The sequence below is a fragment of the Myotis lucifugus genome, unplaced genomic scaffold, assembly GCF_000147115.1.
Source record: "Myotis lucifugus unplaced genomic scaffold, Myoluc2.0 scaffold_51, whole genome shotgun sequence".
Classification (NCBI taxonomy): Eukaryota; Metazoa; Chordata; class Mammalia; order Chiroptera; family Vespertilionidae; genus Myotis; species Myotis lucifugus.
This window is the reverse complement of record NW_005871099.1, coordinates 637,869-656,051: the sequence shown is the minus strand read 5'-3', so window position 1 is coordinate 656,051 and position 18,183 is coordinate 637,869.

The window sequence follows — 18,183 nt, the reverse complement described above, 5'->3', positions numbered from 1 at the left end:
TTAAGTCAGCTAGAAAATTATCTTTTATAGAAGCCTGTTCCCTGAACATGTTGATTAGGATCCTTCATTGAAATTATTTTGGGACCTTGAAAACTATGGGAAAAGGTCATAAGCGTTCTTATGAATCTAATACTGTAGTTCTAGTTATTTCTACAGTAATATCATGAGAAACTTTTAAAAATCTGTGTTATGCTTTGTAGTTATGAGAAACAGTCCTTAAGATTTAGCAAGTAATAAGGGAACAGGGCAAACAACTGCCTTCAAATCCTGGCTTCATCATTTACTAACTTGCATGACATAATTAGCTCACATATAGGGTAGCTTTGCCTACATCACTGATGTCATCAAAAATAGTTAAAATTTACCTGCTTGATTATTTCAGATTAGAAATGATCTTTGGTTCTCTTAATTGTTATGGTACTGAAGAAAAACAGATAATATGAGCTAAAAGCTGTGCTTTTATTATTCAATTTAGGCTAGTAGACTGTTTAGACTTAAACTTCATAATCTTTAAACTGTTTCTAAAATTGAGAAAGAGTACCTGGACACAGCTGTGCAAGAGTTGTGTTTTGAGGTAAAAGTCTTACGAAAAGTTTAAAATATGTGTAGAGAAATTAGGGAGCACATTAAAGCAAGTGTGTCCTCCATTTGCTAATAAGTTGACTTTAACATAGAAAATATTTTAAAACATTGAATTAGTTAAATTAAGGTCATATCTATGTAGTACTCCAAGTATGTGTCCATCAGTCACTGTGCTAATTTGAAACTACAAATCATGAAAAAAATCAAATATGCATTTTGCTTTATGTTTTCTAAAATACTTCTACCCATATGGTCTCATTTGGTTTTCACAACTCTAGAGCAAAGGTGTTGTTAGTATATGCATTTTGTATCAGGAAGGGAAAGAGAATAATTAATTTTTAGATGAGGAACACTGATAAATATTATCTTTCATGTAGTTCTTATTATGCTTTTCATATACTAATTTAATCCTTAAAATCACCCCATAACATGGACATCTTAGAATAGTTTTTCAACAAATTTGTTTTTAAATAAATGATTTTTGCCCACGGTGATGCAGTTAGTAAATGATGAAGCCAGGATTTGAAGGTAGGTGTGTCTGGTGCTAAAACTGTCTTGTGTTTTATTTATTTTTTCTCACTTATATCTTCAGATTTAATCATAGTTATTATCTTTGTTTTACAAATGATTCAGTTGATATTCAAAAGATGTCAATACATTTACTTTTAACTTAAACTCATACTTGTGGTTTTTAAATGCTGGGCTCTATATATTGTTGGCTTTCTACTGTGAGGCTAATTAAAATGTATTTGTGATGTTTTTATTTGCTTTCTTTGCCTAATACAACAATACTCTTTTCTACAGTGTGTCATCAAAACTACATGTACACTGAGTGACCTTAATGAAGTAACTATTTATTACATCAATTTTTAACTGGAACATGTTGCTACTTGTTTAGAAAATGTAGAGGTAGGTTAATTTAAAATATAAGTACAGAAATATTGCAACAGTGATTTTTTTATGTAAATATAAAATTGTCATTTATAATCTACAGATGCCTTAAGGGCATGCATTAACCAAATAATTTCATGGCCATGCAATCTCTACGCAGTTATTTTGGTATGATGAAGAATGCCGCTTTTCCCGTCTGTGTTCTTTATTGCAACAATAAAGGAAACAAAGTTAGCAATTATGCTTTCCATATTAATAAGCATGCAGTTTCTTCTATGTACTGGAGCTAGTTCTAAGGCCAGCTGTGCTAGTACATTTAGATATTTTGCTGAGAGTCAGGGCCTGGGTGAAGAGCAAATTAGTTACAAATGGCATGGGAACCAATCATTTTTTTTTTCTTCAAAAGGCCAGTGGCTTTTGTTGTGGTTATGTTTTTGTTTTTACAATAAACATGTGCTTTACATACATCAAGCTCCTGTGTGATGTATGCAAATAATTATGGGATTTCTGGTATAGTTCATTTTCCCTCTCTCTCCCACAGTATGAAAATAAATTTAAATCTGAGAACAATGATTTAAGATTTTTTTTAGCTTTTTGGAAAAAATTATTTTATTCTTTAATATACTTTGTTCCAAACACATTATTTTTATGAATCATATGCATTTCTAAAGGAGCAGAAGTTAAATATTCTAGGGCTAAATGGACATAATGGCAATATCTGGTCACAATCTGCTGATGTTCTGTAGCTATGCTTGTATAATAGAGCTCCTAACCCACGATTTCACCCTCTATACTTTCAGTTACCCATAGTCCACCATGTTATGAACATAATAAATGAGAAATCTCAGAAATAAAGACTTCATACATTGAAATCGAGCACCTTTCTGAGAAGATGATGAAATCTCTCACCATCCTACTCCCTCACACTGGGGACACGAATCAGCCCTTTGTCCAGCGCCTGCACGCTGTTACACTGCCCAGCCATTAGTCGTTTAGTAGATGACTAGGTTGTCAAGTTGACCAGGCTTGTGTTCAAGTGACCCTTGTTTAACTTAATAATGGCTCCAAAGTGCAAGAGTACTGATGCTAGCAGTTCAGATATGCCAGAGAGAAGTAGTAAAGTGCTTCCTTTAAGTGCAAAGTTATGTATATGTATAGGATAAATCACATTACACACACACACACACACACACACACACACACACACACAGAGTTTGGTATTATTTAAGGTGCCAGGCATCCACTGGGAGTCTATCACTTGCAGAAAAGGCAGACTACTGTTCTCTATTCACATATATTCTCCACTATTTTACATGGCTTAGATTACCATTTAAGCCTTAAAAGGCACATACTTTTAGTATATTTAATTTTTTTTCCATTTTGTAGATACTAAACTCTTGCTTTGTGAGTGCTGTTGTTGTTTTTTTGCCAAAAATCAATGAGATGTGAACAAATATGCATTTACAAGTGCCTTAAATAAATAACCATAGACTTAAACGTATAATGTATCTAAGAAATAAAAGCGTACCCTTAAGTCCTTTGGCAGGAGTACAGAGCAAGCAGAATATTCCAAAGAGATTGTAAAGGTCAAATTCAAACATGTATGTTTGAGAAATGGTAATATAGAATGATCTGTATTTTAGGAGGAGAATTTTAGCAACAGATGAAAACAGATATGAAAGGCAAAATAAGGCTCTACTGATAATAGCAGTAACTGTAGTTCCCTTGTCTTGAAAGTACAATCCAAAAGCCAGCCCTGACAGTGGAAATAAAAGAGTGAGTACAAGAATTAAGAGAATTTCTGATGTGGAATCATAAGAATTTGGCAACCTGATGTGAAAAAGGTGGGAGTAGCAGATAATTATTAAAACTCATAGTTAGGTTTCTGACATCCTCCACAGGTGCAGCTGTAGTTAATTAACATGTAATTAGAATATTTGAAGTTTTATAGCTGTTACTATGATTATTATAGTTAGGTTTGGTTTAGTTGGGAAGACTATTGTCACTGATCTTAATGCTAATCTTAAACCAAAACTCCATTTGTTCTCTTACTCCCGGGATGCAAGACTCCTCAAAAGTTTTTCTAACTGAACTTATTTTTGGCCTCTGAATCAAAGAAAAAATATTTAAATCATTCTCTTACATTTCCTTTGAGTGAAAAAGAGTTATCTTCCAGCTGGATTGGGACAATTCCATGCTTAATCTCTGAGGGCACCTGGAATCCTGTACTGACTGGATGGGCTACTAATAATGGGCTAAGGAGGGATCTGAAGTGTGCTGCTTAATGTTGGAAACTTTTCTGGCAGCACCTAGGACTATCTTGTTTACTGATGTCTTATTATCCTATCTAATAAAGAAGTAATATGCAAATTGACCATCACTCCAACACACAAGATGGCCACCCCCATGTGGTCAAAGATGACTGCCCCCATGTGGACAAAAGATGGCCGGCAAGGGAGGGCAGTTAGGGGCAATTGGACTGGCAAGGGAGTGGTTAGGGGGTGATCAGGCTGGCAGGCAGGTGAGCAGATGGGAGCCAGCAGTCCTGGATTGTGAGAGGGATCCCAGATTGGAGAGGGTGCAGGCTGGGCTGAGGGACCCCCCCCCCCCCGCACAAATTTTATGCACCAGGCCTCTAGTTGGTAAATAAGTTTAAACAGCCTGTTTGGACTAGTGATCAGAGGCTTTGAAAGATCACAATGGAGGCATGGCTCCATTTTTCCTGAAGTAAAAATTCCTGTGATAAACTGAATAACAGCCTCCTAAAAGATATCCATGTGCTAATCCCAAAACTGTTAATGTTACTTTGGGGGGGGCAGGAAGAAAGGAGAGAGAGAGAGAGAGAAAGAGAGAGAGAGAGAGAGAGAGAGAGAGAGAGAGAGAGGAAGAAAGAAAGAAAGAAAGAAAGAAAGAAAGAAAGAAAGAAAGAAAGAAAGAAAGAAAAAGAGTTTTTTGAAGATGATATTATGCTAAGGATTTTGAGATGGGGACATGTTCTTGTCCTATCCCAATGGGTCCTAAATGCAATCACATGTATCTTTATAAGATTAAGACATGGGAAGATTTAATATGCACCGAAGAGGAGTAGGCAGTGTGACCATGAAAGCCAAGAATGGAGTGACACAGCCGCAGTGCGCAGCCCATCCATCCACTAGCAGCCAAGGCCTTCAGGCAACCACCAGTAGCTGGAAAAGGCAAGGAACAGATTCTCTGTTAGAGCCTCCACAGGGAGCCCAGCCCTGCTGAAAGCCTGATTTGGGCCCATTGATGTTAATTTCTGAAATTTGGCCTCCAGCACTATGAGAGAACCCATTTCTGATGTTTCCAGCCATCAGGTCAGCGAAATTTTTCTAGCAGCCACATGAAACTGATACGGCTCCTCACACACATCTAGGTGACTTGGGACCTGGAGAAAAAGTGTATTCTGTATGATTCGGAATTGTTCCAGGGAAGTTAAGCCTGTAAATCTGTAGAGTTTCTAGCCTGTGCTTTCTTTGTATTCTGTACCATATGGTTGGTTGTTATTAGAGACTTCATGAATGCAATCTTTAGAGGCTTGTGAATCCTGTCAATTATCTGACCTTTGTAATCTCTGCAGTTCACATTATGAAGGAGATTTTTGTTAACAACTCCTGACTCAATAATTTAAGTAATAGCTAACACTTTTGTGGGGGGTGGGGCGGGAAGAAAGTGGGTTTGAGAAACCATTGTTGCCAGGATTGCTTCCTGGCCATCGCTGGGGTGAGGTCACGCAAACATGGTAAGCATTGATGGTAGGAAAAACATATCGATGCCACTTGAAGTTGGAAGATCCTAGGTCTGGGGAATTTGCTGAATCAAACACAATAGAAATTCTAATGAAATGGAAGTCTTAGCTGCTTTTTTTTAAAACAAAAATAAAAATAACTGAGAAATAGTCTGCGAATACTAGAACCAAAGAATGAAATATGGTGGTTCCCTCCATACACTGGGGGGAATATTTATTGCCAAAAAGGAAGTTGGCAAATATCTGTTTTAATTAAAATTATTCCCATCAGACTAATAGTCAATAATACTGGTATGATTATGCAGGTCACAGGAGGAGAGATTCACTAGATAACTGAAACATGGTATCTCAGTTGGTAACTGCTTTCTATACTGCTACTGAGATGGATTTTGTTCATGAAAAATACAGAAGCTTTTTTCCTGTATTAAATACTCTAAAATGGAAGAGCATTTTTAGATGTTCTCAGGACCCTCACTTAGTTTCAGCTTTTGAAGAAGTACAGATGGAAGGAGTAAATCCCTACCAGCAAGGCTAAGAAAGAGTAGGTATGTGCATATTCTAAAAAAGAAAACTACCCAATGCCATCTTTTGATGTTAAATAAAGAATATTTTTGCCGAAACCAGTTTGGCTCAGTGGATAGAGCATCGGCCTGCGGACTCAAAGGTCCCAGGTTCGATTCCGGTCAAGGGCATGTACCTGGGTTGCGGGCACATCCCCAGTAGGAGATGTGCAGGAGGCGGCTGATCGATGTTTCTCTCTCATCGATGTTTCTAACTCTCTATCTCTCTACCTTCCTCTCTGTAAAAAATCAATAAAATATATTAAAGAAAAAGAATATTTTTTATGAGGCTACTAAAATCTTGTTACTGCAACCAACATAGAACTGGTTATACCACAGTAGGATTCTTCTCATCCTTATCTTTTTTCCCCCTAGATGGTTGAGGCTGTGCTAAAATTGGCACCAGCTACTTATTTGACTTTATTTATTTATTTATTTATTTGGGTATTAATTGTCATTTATCAGTTTACACCTTCATCACCATGACAGCAATTTTTCAGGTGCTCTTGTAACCGAGAATTCTATAACAGATTAATTGAGAAGTTAAAGTAAGTTTGTATATCAAAAGTATTAACAGATCATTGTTTAGCACTCAGAACATATTTTGCAATTTAAAAACTATATTGTAAATAATAATTATAATCCCATGCTTATTTAATCCATAATCCAGCTGAAATACTAAAATATTAAGTAAAATGCAAGAAAACATTGTGACATTTTTCTAAGCATGATAATATGTTTGTAAACATAAAATATATTAAAAGATATAAGGAAACACTTTTCTGACATTTTCTTATTTTAACAGCTTTATTGAAGTATAATTTATATACCAAAAACTTTCCATATTTAATATATACAATTTTATGGATTTGGGCATATGCATATACCCATGAAGCCATCACCACAATCAATGTAATAAATATATTTATCACCTCCAAAAGTTTCCTTGAGATATGAACTTAACATTAGATCTACCCTCTTTACAAATTTTTAAGTGCACAATACAGCCTTGTTGACTATTGGCCCTATTTTCTAGAGCAGAGCTAAAGAATTAATTCATCGTGTATAACTGAAATTTATATCAATTGACATTTTTTGGGGGGGATGGAGGGAACAAAATGATGCCAAACTGTCCTGAATGGGGATGAATAAAGGGTCAAAATTTTGACTTATTCAGATAAAAAAGAAAGAATAGCTCCTAAAATTCTAATGGATTACTGTAAGAGATTAAATGGTCTGGATGTCCCACCAACTCCTCAAACTATCAAAGAACAACTACAGAGTCATTTAATTTATGCTAGCCTTTGAGGCTTAAAAATTCTGATTATACAAAAGATAAATCTATAATCCCTTCAGAGCTAGTTCCAATTAAAATAATTTGAGATGAAAGAGAGGATTATGACTCTGTAATAGAAGGACAGAGGACTCAAGTAGTTTGCACTGGTAAAGGTAAAATGCTGGAGGGCTTGTTGAATCCTGATATATGATATACGATCACATGTAAACTTGCTAAAGTAACAGGATTTGGTAAAACCACTGGAAAAGGTTTACAAGTGAAAGTAGGGCTCAAAGCAGCAATTTATAATAAAAGCTTTGCATGGTTGTTGCCTTACCCCTACCTAAGTATATTCTTGGGATGAACCTGATGTACAGATGTGGGATTCTTCCCTAACTTAAGTCATCAGGGGGAAAAAATATTGTGCAAATTTATTCTTTGGTTTCAATCTCGAATGCTTGATCGAAATGTCTAGAATTACCTAAATCCACTCAAGTCATCAATTTATAAAAATATCAGGTATCTGGGGGCACCAGGAAATCTTGGTTTTAATGAAAGATCTATAAGATACAAGCAAATTCCTATCCATAAATTCCCTTTTTATAGTACAGTATAATCTGTAAAGAAAAAAGAAAAGACGGATCCTAGGGGCAGGTTGTAGATTGATAAGTCTTAATTAAAGTAATGCCCGAGTCCCCTCAATACCATTTGTCATGCCTGGTAGGGTATTACCAATTCAAGCTGTGAGACATTCTACAGGACATTAGTTTTCTCTAATCAGTTTGGTTAATGCTGTCTTTTCAATTTCTATCTTGGAAGAAATCTTCAGCTAGTTGAGTCAGTTTGTATTCATGTAGGATGGACTTCAATATACCGGTATTATTCTCCCACAAGGTTACTTAAATTATTCTGTTTATTACTGCAGAATAGATATAGATTCGATTGAGTTGGAAAGTACTGTTATTTATTCTTTTGAAGATATAATGTTGATATTTCAGTCTGAAGACAAAGTTAAAAGTAAAGTGCAAATGTGCCGTTGTCATGTGACCACAGAGGATGTCTGAATAACACAAATTAAGTACTGGGTCAGGGAAAATGGAGAAGCTTTTATGCACAATTTAGACAAAAGTCACAAGAGGCCAAGAGGCATCCCTCGGACACCCCAAAATAAGTCAATGTCATTTTCAGATTAAAAAGCAAAGCAAGAAGATCAAAGGTTAATTGAATTATTTGGTCTTTGGAGAAATCACACAAATAGGGTGATTTTATTAACCCTATTTACAAAGTTACCAGGAAATAAAAACTAAATTTGCATGCAGCTCAAAGGAACAGAAGACTCAGAGTTCCAAAGAGCTGTAGCACAATGCAGCCTTCTGGGTCCTTCTGATTTGCCACAGTCAAATGATATTGCAAGTATTTCTACATCATAATCATGTTGACTGGAGCCCTTGGGAAAAGCCCAAGAGAGCCAACCAGTGGCAGCTTTGGGGAATCTAGACTAGAAACTTACTTTACACAGCTTCAAGATAGCATAGCTTTTACAAAAATAATTTTTGGTCAATTATTGGGCATTAGCTACAACTGATTCTATTAAGAAAGCCATCAAATTATTTTGATGCCTGAAATGTCCATTGCATCTTGGTTTATGTCATATCATCATTCCAATAGGGAAGGATATGTGCAGAAGAGGTTAATTATTAAATAAAATGACATATTTAATAATATACTACAGGGGCACCACTGAAAGTGTCCTTTGCACATATGTAAAGGTGATTGAGCTCTGCAATAGATCTCCTTGAGCTGAATGGGCCCCTTTCTATAATCAGTTATCACATGGTGCCAAATATGCAAGGTTTAAGTAGTAACTCAAGGGTGGAGGGTAGGTTCTCAAACTGGAAAACAGTTGCATTACAATGCATTCGTTATTGTAATTTGACTGAAGATAAAAAAGATAAACCTGCTTAAGTAGGATTAAGATTGGTATTGTTTGTGCACTAAGTAAACAAGAAAATAATAATATTTTTATGGTATGGCTTTTTATTGTTTTTTTTTTGGGGGGGGGGTGGTGGTTAGTAGCCAATAAACTGGCAAGAAGTTCTAAATATAGGGCTTTGGTGGACTGAAAGATAAAAGGAAACCCATATGGGTTGCTATGTTATGAAAGTCTTTATGGACTTGGAGGAAAAATCAAAATGTGTCCAGACTAATGTATACCTTACTCTAGGATGTGGTCCTTCTTCCCAAGATGGAACATTTCTGTCTCAGCTGAATGCTGGGTTCTCAAAGAAGCGTTAAGAGCTGGACTTCTACATCCTCTAATTCTCTTTGACCTCTTCTATCTTAGTTCTGTTTTCAGTACCATACTAGTCATTCTCTGTAAGCATTATATACATTTCCCCTGTGTACACTGAACTCAGCCCTCAATCAAGTACTATTGTTTCCAAAAGATAATTTCAGTATTTTTTGTGGCTTTCCTAGTTCTTCCATTTAGAAGCTGTCACTGGGTCTGCATCCTACCCCGGAGCTAAAATCTCTTTAAGCTGCATTGAACTTTTCAAGTGATTTTCTCTCCAGTTCTGGCGTTAAGATTTTCTAACAAGGTATTCTTCCCCTTGATTTATTCTTCATTCTTTTCCCACATAGCTCACAAGTCTCTTTTTGCTAACTCTCTTCATTTCCTACTTTTAACCATTGTTTTTGCCTCTAAGACACCCTGCATCCTTATAAGTAGTTTCCTATTCTTAACAAATTTACATTTGCAAATGTGTAAAACTAATATATCCCTAGATTAAAACCATGAGGGAGAGCATACCATATTTATTGTCTAGGGCTAATTTGACGATTACTGTTTCATCAAATATTAGCATTTTATTGTAGACAAACCTCCAAAGGCGTAAAGTTCATTTAAATGTGGGAAAAACAAAGATATAACACTTACCTGAATTTTATTGTAAATTTATTTTTGACATATGTTATCTAGGTGTGTTATTATTCATCATTGGTTATATCTACATATTTATTAGTACTCGGAGGATCCTAATCATTGCTTGCAGTGGCAGAATGTTATTTTGAGAAAAAAATAATCTCTTTCTTTCTTTCAACTCTCCCTTTTATTTCTTCTTCCTTATGCTGGTGGGAGTTTTTATGCTAATTGTTACAAGGGACGAAAATTAGCAGATACAGAGTTTACAGATGTCTTTGTATTTATTTTTAAAGATTAAACTCTCAGGAGAAGAATATTTTCAGGTACATAATGAATATGTTGAAGAAACAAAAAGGTAGAAATGTTTTGTTTGTTTGTTTGTTTGTTTTTGCAGAAGAATAAAGGTAATTCCTTAAACTCACAGGAAGGCTAAGAAGTGAGAACTGTCTTTTGTCAGGGTGCTATAAAAGCAACACAACCACTATGAAGGCTCGCTTCATAGAACATCTTAACAGCTAGGACTTCAAGTACTCACTGAGATCTACTTACACCAAAATTGTGTGGCAGGCACAAGAGAGCTACAGGACCAGAAGTGGCCAAAGGCCTGACATTCTGGAGATTCAGAAATAACAGTTCTGTGTGGACTAAGGAAGGAGGGACACCCCAAACTCTCTCACCCACGGATGATGTCCTGGAGAACCCTCAGAGTTTGAAATAGAATAAAGCCACAGTTAGTTCCTTACTGTTAAAAACTAAGTGACGTTATGTAAAGTAATACTTCTTCCATGATAACAAATGTTATATTTATTTAATGATGAGATATGGAAAAATAGTCCTAACCCTTAGATTTAGTAGTTGTTCTTGAAGAATTCTTCCCTTTTAGCAGAAAGTAATTAGGAGGGAATGCATAGCAATTGAAGTATGTGGCATTTCGGTAATACATTTGGGCATGTAGTAATGCTTTTATCCTCAAGGGGGCACTTTAATATAAGCTAAATTGCCTTCCAGAGGTGCTTTCAGTTTCTGTGGGGAAAATACTTATTTCATTGAGCATCTGTCTTTTAATAGGACATTTTCCACATGTAGTATCTGCATCCTTCCCAGTGTACCTCCAAACTAAATAGAGTTGTTGTTGTTGTGTAAAATGTAAAATTTTGTTTAAGATTGGTCCATCCCATTCTTCCCTTTTTCTTTTTAGCATTTTCCCTATTGAGATAGGCTTTGTCAGATCAACCAGAAACCAAGGAGTATTTTTGTCCTGTGAATGTAAGTAAAATTTAACACATGAGATTTAATTGATTCGATGGATTATTTTCCACAGTGTTTTCTAATTTTTACATGTTGGTATTTTAATCAAATATGTTGTAGGTAATACCTCAATCTAGTTACGAATTCCCTGCAGAGGAAGCTTCTTTTCACTCTGAAAATGATGATGCTGGGAGAATTTCTAGGATACTTTTTGGGAAGAAAAAGAAATTTCCCTCTACCTCTCTAGGTTCTTGCTTGAGAGCCCTCCCTCTATAATAAGAGATGAACAGCTGAAAAACAAGCAGATGTTTAATGACATGTACACCTCTTGTATACACGAGAGATAAACAAGACAACTGACTAACTCTTTGAAATGGCCCAAAACACCACCTTAATACCATCTTCAACTAAAGACAAAACAAGATGTTGAGGGTAGGTGAACCAGTTATGGCCTGTTATCAGGAAAAGCACAGGAAACAAGGGGATGGTTGTTATGCCAATTGAAATCAATACCTTCTCCATTGATAAGTTTCTAGAAATTCAGTTATCCTTCTATTCCTGTTACAGAGAGGGAGACACCCTGACACATGGAAATTTCTCTTATAAATGTAAATATCTCTTATAAAAGGGTAACTTCTATTCACATTTCAGAGCCTTTCCAGTTTGCTGTTTCTTAGAAATACTAGTAATCTGCTAAAGAGACATATTTCAGGGGAGTAAATTTTGCACCACTTCAGTATTCAGTGCTAAGTCAGTGGTAAATGTTGAGGAGAAAGATAATCACAGGCCAACGTTAGATTGAAATATTTCAAAGATAGAGCAGAAATAAAAACAGAATAAAGAAAAGTTACCCACCCAGGGTGTTAGAATAGTTTCAAGACAGTAGTAATATGTAGACTTCAAAGATAAGGAGAATCAGAAAGTAAAATTCCACTTTTTGACAGATTGAAGAGAGGTACAAGAGCTGGCCAGTTGAGAGAGACAATGGTCCCCAAATCCTGGGTTATATGGTTTAAAGGAGGGATTTTCTGGGTGGAGACTTTCATTTGCATTCAGGAATGATGGACAGAAAAGGATTATATAACTATATTTGTTCTGTGCGTGCCCTTACCCAAAATGCACACAGAAAAACCCACAGGAGTTGCGGGGGTAGGGGGTGGGGTGTCAAAACTGCCATGCAAATTTTATTATAATTAGACCAGGACCCTAGTAAGGTCACATTGAGGTCGTGTTGTTTTCCTCTGAGCTTGTGCCAAGAACCAGCTGGTTCCAAACCTGCCCGCCGTCGGTCTGCTGGCTGCTGGTCCATCCACAGAGAGGTTGTCTCAAGGCAATGCTGATCCGACCCCTGTTCAGGACCCCAGGGCAGGCCCCACGCCAGCCATTCATGTCTAACTTTCTACCTAACATAGGTGTTGACTAGAAATTTCCAGAGGGGCTGGTTAAGATTACATTTCTGAAAGAGGTTAAAAGTGCAATTAGAACAGGTATTATAGGCTTTTAGCATGAGTTAAGCCGTTTGGGGCCTATGGTTTTCTCTTTAACAGTATGTAACTTGTTAAGTGTTATATTTAGATTTCTATTTTTTTTCTTGACTTTGTGCAGGAAAGATTTCGCAATATGAGTCCAAGTGATTTTTAGATGATGTTTATTAAAGCTGGGGACAGTGAAACAAGGAAGGGCCTTGGATAGAATAAGCAACAGGAGAGGGACAGGGTGGGGAAGTGAGCCTAGGCTGGCTTGAGAAAAGGGGGTCTTGAGGGCAGGGGCAGGGGTCTAGCCAAGAACAAACTGCCACTGCCCAGTGACATCCTGGTTGCAAGCCTCGTTGGGTCCCTTAGAGTTTAGAAGATGCATGTCTGTGGGGGAAGAAGAAAGAGAGGGGGAGAAGAAAGATGCAGGCACACTGCTGGGAGGGAGATCACACTATATTTAAATTTCTTTAGTGTTAATAACTATATCTTCATTGCTTACTTGGAATACTGACAGATATAATTAAATAATAAAAGATTAAACATAATTATAATTTTGAGGCCTTTAATATATTTTAATATTTTAATATTTAAGTTTGTGTTTCTATCATTAACTATCAAAGTTAAATATTAACTCTGCTTAACATTTTTGTACATATTTTTCACTCTATGTATTAATAACTAATTTCAGTATGAGTGGTATTTTTTCACTCAATCTTAAGTGAAGGTTCTCTGCAGGTAACTTTATGACATTTAGTTATAAAATAAGTAATTATACTATAAATTGTTTGTTTTGTGAGTCACTTTATCATTAAGGTGAATAACAAAATCATTCAGCTCATTGATGCTTCCACACTAGGTTTTGGCATCTCAGAAACACTGGCTAGTAGCTCTCCTTACAAAACCAGCATATATTAGTGACGTAGGACAAGCCTGTCAAGGCTCTTTCCACAAGCTAAGTATTCAAACCACTTCTTTTTTTTTATTAATATATTTTATTGATTTTTTACAGAGAGGAAGGGCGAGGGATAGAGAGTTAGAAACATCGATGAGGTGCCTCCTGCACAGCCCCTACTGAGGATGTGGCCACAACCAAGGTGCCCGCAACCAAGGTACATGCCCTTGACCGGAATAGAACCTGGGACCCTTGAGTCCACAGGCCGATGCTCTATCCATTTAGCCAAATTGGTTAGGGCTCAAACCACTTCTTAATATAAAATATACCCATTAACTTCCCCACTGAGAGCAGACCCTTTGAGGCGAAGCATTAAACATTGAGACAATGGTTGCAGCTCATTCAGGAGGCACCTGAGCCCACTAAGTGCCCCTCTTGCAGTTGTGCCTACACCTGTTTTAACTCCCTCTGTTCACTGTCTCCAACTGATTCCATGATTTGTTCAGGAACTCATATTATCTGAATGAAAAATTTTAAATCTTTTTTGACAGTCTCAACATGGCTTCTTCTTTATATCCTTATGGAAAATCTGTTTAGTTAGTCTTCAAACAGTTCTCAATGGTAGTTTTTCTGTAGTTTAGTTGTAGTATTTTAATGTGATTGTGGGAGGAGATGAACACAGTGTTAACCTACTCCACCATCCTCATCAGGAAGCTTATAGAAAACAAAATTATGAATAACACCAGTAAAAATTTAAAAACTATATTAGCAATGTATTATCTTATTTGCTAATCTCAAGACTACATAACTTGAAAACTTGCTTTATAAGGACATGTTTTTAGATGCTAAAATGTTTCTTATAAGACCCTTATCCAACAATATGCTACATTTAATATCACTACTACCAAATACCTATGTGGTATGTCAGGTTACTTAATTTTGTATCATAGTGTTTCTTCCTTATAAAGTGAGCATTCAACTTCAAAACTTTTTATTATTCATAATTTCAGCCATATGTGTCAATACGCTTGTAGTGACTAAATTTCAAATTTGATATGAGTTTCTTGGCAACTAGAGAAGACTAGAAAAACATTGCTGTAAACTGTGTGCTATCCCTGATGATCAAATTATCTTTGGATAAGGTTCATAAGGTAGTGTATACTCGACAACTGTGGCTGAATTTGCTTTCTGGGACCCAGGAGGAATCAGAGAGCACTAACAATGCCACTGTAAGGTGCAGAATCTGAGTTGATATATTTAGTATCAAGGAGCAGTAACTGGCACAGGGTCCAAGTCTAGTGGCTATCATTTTGGCAGAAGAAATGTTCCAGTTTAAAAAAAAAATCACTAAAAACAGGAAATTAAAAAAATAAACAAACCACTTATGCACACGTATCATGTCTCAGGTATCGTCCCTAAGAATGTGACTGTAAATCTTTTTAAAAGGATATGTCTGTGATAGGACTATTATCATCATAGTTATCAAGTTATTAATATTAATGATAGGAAGAGAGCAAAGGGCAGGCCAGACATTATAAGCATGGTCACCTGGGCAGCTTCACCAGGAAGCTGCAACTTCACACCCCTCAGTAAAACACCAGTCCATTCCCTGCAAATCACTGGGGGAAGGGATTGAACAAAGGGTGAGATGGACATATGTGCTGTAAAGTTTGGGTGATGTAGGGAAGAGGCTTAACTGTCAGTCTGACCTGGGATAATGATTAGTGCCTGGGGGTGGGTGATGCCACTGCAAGTACGCAAAATCTTGAAAGGATATTTGGTTAAGCTCTTGGTTATAATCCCCAGACATAGAGTTCTCTCTCTCTTGCTTCACTCTTGCCCACTTGATCCTCTCTTACTCCATGACTTGCACTCTCCCATCCTCTCATCATAGCCATGTGGCTTAAAAGGCCATGTGGCTCATAGCCATGCAGACACCATACACAGGATACTGGTCTGCGGTCTGGTCTGTACTTTAATACGGAGTAGAAACTTCTGGCAATGGTCTTAATTATTGCTCTACTGAAGACAATATTAGACTTTTCCTATGCTGGACTGAGGGAAATGAAACATTGAAGCCCAGGGGTTTAGTTCCATGGAAATAAAGATCACTCATCCTCCGATACAAGTCTCAGGAAATTCCTTTCCTTGAGACATTGTAAGTACTCCACTTCCACGGATAACAGGTGGGGACACAGAGGGCACCCTACCAATAACAGGACTAGCAGATGTCATTGAAGTAGTATAAGAAAAAAATACAAAAATAATATCATGGCAGTCTGCACAGGAAACATGAGAAAATACAATTCAAATAAAATATGTAAGTAATACAATTTATTATACTTCACTCAGTAGTTTGGTTCAACATATATAGGTTGTCCCCCCAAAATGTATACACACACTTTTAATAATTATAAAGGTAGTGTTTATTAAAATACATTTCATTTTCAAAATTGAGCTATCAGTCCTGGCTGGTTTGGCTCTGGATAGAGTGTTGGCCTGCAGACTAAAGGGTCCCGGGTTTGATTCCCGTCAAGGGCACATACCTCGGTTGCAGGCTCCTCCCTGGCCTGGGCCCTGGTTGGAGTGCATGCAGGAGGCAACCAATGGATGTGTTTCTCTCACATCGATATATCTCTCTGTCTTTCCCTCTCTCTTCCACTCTCTCTAAAATCAATGGAAAAATATCCTCTGGTGAGGATTAAAAAAAAATGAGCTATCAACTGTTAAATTGTGTATACATTATTTTGGGACACCCTATACTTGACTCCTAAACTGATTGTATTGGACATTAAAAACTAACATCATGGCACCTTAATCCTTACTTCTTCTGAGATTACCAATTCTTACTAGCTTTGAGAAGTTGAATTATTTCAAGAGAGTAAATTTCCTGGAAATATTTATTTCTCACATATATCAATTAGGCCTTGAGGTTCACAGCACTAGAGAGTTTAGTAATTGTCCAAAGAAGCCTCTATTCAAAATACAGGTAGCCCTTACTTTTTGAAAGTTCAGGTTACGCCACATTGCTTTAACAAAAGACCATATAAATTAACAGTAATTGCTTCTTTACTTTATGCCATTTAAGTTTACAAAATGTTTCCTAGCAATGTGTGAGGGCTATAAAAATTAAAATTTTTTCTTCCACTTTCTACGTTCTAGCTGGGTGAATAATCAAATTAATAGAAATAGACTAGCAGGAGAAAATAATATTTTAATACCTATGCATGGAGAATTCACATATGCAGGGAAATTTTAAAGACAGCGAGGCAACAGTGGGTATATATGGCATTTTGAACAAAGGAGAAAAGGGGGAGAATTGGGTATTAGATTTCAGAACTGAGAATGGGCTATTTACAATTGAGGAAGAAGCAAACACACATGGCAGGTAAATTTTTGCTAGGCAACTCAATAACAACAGGACATATCTAGCTAACGGATCCCTGCCTAAAGTCCTTATATTTACCATATTTTATTCAAATTTGGCTAAAGCAAACATCTTAAGATTGTCTTCCTAAAGATTGTCTTCCTAAAGCAGCAGTTCTCAACCTATGGGTCACGACCATCAGAAAACACATATATAATTACATATTGTTTTTGTGATTAATCACTATGCTTTAATTATGTTCAATTTATAACAATGAAAATACATCCTGCATATCAGACATTTACATTACGATTCATAACAGTAGCAAAATTACAGTTATGAAGTAGCAACAAAAATAATTTTATGGTTGGGGGTCACCACAACATGAGGAACTGTATTAAAGGGTTGTGGCATTAGGAAGGTTGAGAACCACTGTCCTAAAGCATTTTTTTTTTCTTTCTGAATCTCTTGGGAGGTTAAAGGTTTTTTCTGAGTCTGTTTCTTGATAAACAGCTTAAAACCAATATCCCAAAAGACAGTTTCAGGGTGGTAAAACTTTGGTCTCCTTCAAACTCTCTTCCACTAGCTAGTGGAGAATACCTGTTTATCTTAAGGCTTTTATGTGTATTATGTATATTACTCAATGACATTAGTTTAAACATGTAATTTCCACAAAACTAATAAAATTTAGAGTTTAAAATGCATGAACACAATGTTATAACATACACCTTTATAGGACAATGTCTTGAAACACTAAAAAGTAATAAAGAAGTTTCATTTTACTTCTTTTTAAAGTTGAACTAAACTCTTGGAGCTCTAGTTAATTGGATGTCAAGATATCAAAGAATAGGAAGAACTTAGCGCACGCAGTGAACGTTCTTCCCTTGAGAACTTATGTTAGATAAATGACAAGTGAACTTGAAAGCATTAGGTTTTCTGTCTCCTCTTAACCTTTACATCTCTTACAACTATTAAAAGAAAGTTTCAAGTACCAAGTTAAGATCCAAAGAAAGACTGGAAAATGAGAATTGGACTTCAGGGGGTCCAGAGTTTGCCACCTCAAAATACATCTTTTGTATCCTGATTTTAAGCTGGTTGTTTTCAGAAAAGAAAAGAAAAAAAAAGACTCAGAAAGAGAGTTTGACCCTCCTCCTTTACGTGTCTAGGAATTAAGATGGAAAAACCTGCTCTAGGAAGGAAACC